The 2,376-nt window shown below is 50.2% G+C and overlaps 1 pseudogene; it reads right to left on the bottom strand.

Moving 5' to 3' along the window:
- Window positions 1-552: 552 nt before the first annotated feature.
- Window positions 553-733, bottom strand: LOC126538612 (U2 spliceosomal RNA; annotated as a pseudogene).
- Between the last annotated feature and the right edge of the window lie 1,643 nt (window positions 734-2,376).

The following is a 2,376-nucleotide window of genomic DNA, read 5'->3' as shown; positions in this document are numbered from 1 at the left end:
CATGTCCAAACTTCAAGCTGACCCACAGCAATTTTCATATCGGCCTACCCGCAAATATTAAGTTGGCCCAACCGCGAATTTCACGTTAGCCCGCTTGCAAATTTTAAGTTGGGCCATACCCAAATTTCAAGTTGGCCCACCACCATATTTTATTCTGCCCACCTGCAAATGACAAGTTGGCCCACCCCGAAATTTCATTTGGCCCACTGGTACTAGCTACTATAAGCTCTCCCATAGGCTTTCAATGGAGCCCTATGCATGCCTGTGGATATTCTCTCTGATCAATTTGTTTGTTTAAATTGTTCCTTATCGCTTATAAAGCTACCAATCATCTGCATTTATAGTGTAACGATTAAAGGTCTTCGCAAATTACGCATTTCCGAGCCGATATGGGGCATTACAGTTTTCGCGTGATGGACCAATGGTACTCGCCAAAGAATGCTTACGCAATAAAAGTGGCGCTTAGCTGACGACTTGTAGAAGCTGTGTGTGGCTATATTCTGGAAAAAATTGCGCGCGTCTATCGAGCCGTGTAGATCGAGAATTTTTCTCCATGCGTGGGCCGACTACGAAAATAGTGCAATACCAGGCCAACCCGCAGCGGAGGGTGAAGCTCGCTTCAAGCGATCCGCCCACTTGCAAAAATAACTTTAATATCTTACGCCGAAATACAATCTGCATCAAATATTAACCTGATAAGAGCGGATACTACCCTTTGACCCGCGTCTGCCATGTCTACGTTCGCACCGCCCTCTCTTTGCCGGCTCCCGTGGCGGCGGCCCCGTAAGCGTGCTGCCCGCCATGACCGGAGGCAGAAAGAAGTGCGAACCGTCCATGTGGCCCCAATCCCGTAAACTTGGAACGTTTTCCCGGAGCAACGGTCATCTTTGAGAGGGAATTTGCGGGGAACCAATTTTGTGTGGATGGTGTTGCGTGTGACCGCTTGTGTTTTTCGAGTGACCTCATAACCAATTCTGCACCGCGGAACGTCGACCAATGCACCATTGCCTTGGCTACGGTGAACCAGTGTGTGCCCTCCGAGTGCGACGAGGTGCGTGTGTTCTACGTGCCGGGATTCGTTAGTAAAATGTATCGTGTAGCGTTTTGCAACAATACATGGGTATGTATACCCCATGGTGCCTCATCACCTTCCGAGGTTCAACATCTTGGAGGAGCGACTAGTCACGCCTCGCCTGCCACTTGTGTGCATACGGCGTTTGACGCACCGCAATGGACTGTGCGCCGTTAAGGGGCCCACAGACATAGCTTCGGTGGTCACCCACTTTCACGCAGCGGAAGGCCACTGACTTTTTTAACCCCGGAGCAAAATGCATTGGCATACTGCATGGTCGACACAAGCCAGGCTTCCCGACTCCACCGACCAGTGCGAGCTCCGAATACTCAAACCTCCAAACGAACTTCTGCAGGACGCAACAATTTCCCGGCAACAAAACAGCCACATGGGGTGCAGCCGCAGCGAAGAAGGCGCGCAACCGGAAGGGCTGAAGGTAGCGTTACTCGATCGCAGTGTCGTAAGTTCTCACGACCTCCACGGGGCCCTCGTCTTCAGCGGGGTTGTGAAAATAAGTTGGTTGTAGTAAGGTTGGCAGCAGCCACCACGCTTCTATGACTATATTTCACTTACAAGACCACTCAAAATTTTCAAACATGAATGACTTCGATGTCGTAGACTGGATCAAAATGTACGAGTGCGTCAGCGACCACAAGAGATGGTACCCCACGCTGAGGTTAACCAACGTGATATTCTAACTGGAAAAGACGGCACGCGTGTAGTACCAGACACATGAATAGTCAGTTCGGCGCTTGCAAGGCGAAGCTTCGTGAATTGTTCGGCAGGCGCTTTGGTCGTCAGCAGGCCGCTAAAAAGAAGCTGGGATTTCGCAACTGGACTTGCACTGAATCGTGCATGGAAAGGACGTGCTGGGCCTTCGTTAAAAGTTGGCGCAAAGATGATTAAATCTGACAAGGCTTCCCATACTTTTAAGGGTGTAGCCGGCGACGCGTTTAGTCTACTTGTCTTCAAGGACTGTAGGACGGTCGGCACTATTGTTAAAGATGGTCAATATCTTTACCAGCCGAAGAGTCACCACATCAACGGCCAGTTTCTTTGGCTGCTCACCACTGCCGCCAAATCATCATGCAAAGACCCGCCAATGTTTGCGCAATTTACAGAGTCACAAGATGTCACTCGTATTGTCCGCCGCGAACTAGAAGCAAGAGCTTCTATGGTCGTTATTCCAGACCTTCAGTCAGCAGCCCACCATGCCACTCATACAAGCAGTCGTCCAGCAGGAGTACAGAAACCTGGTCTGCAAGTTGTCTGTTTTATCGGTGCACCATAAGATGCCAACGCCA

This window comes from Dermacentor andersoni, chromosome 4 (assembly GCF_023375885.2).
Source record: "Dermacentor andersoni chromosome 4, qqDerAnde1_hic_scaffold, whole genome shotgun sequence".
Classification (NCBI taxonomy): domain Eukaryota; kingdom Metazoa; phylum Arthropoda; class Arachnida; order Ixodida; family Ixodidae; genus Dermacentor; species Dermacentor andersoni.
The sequence above is the reverse complement of the archived record's forward strand: the minus strand, read 5'-3'. Positions and strand labels throughout refer to the sequence as shown.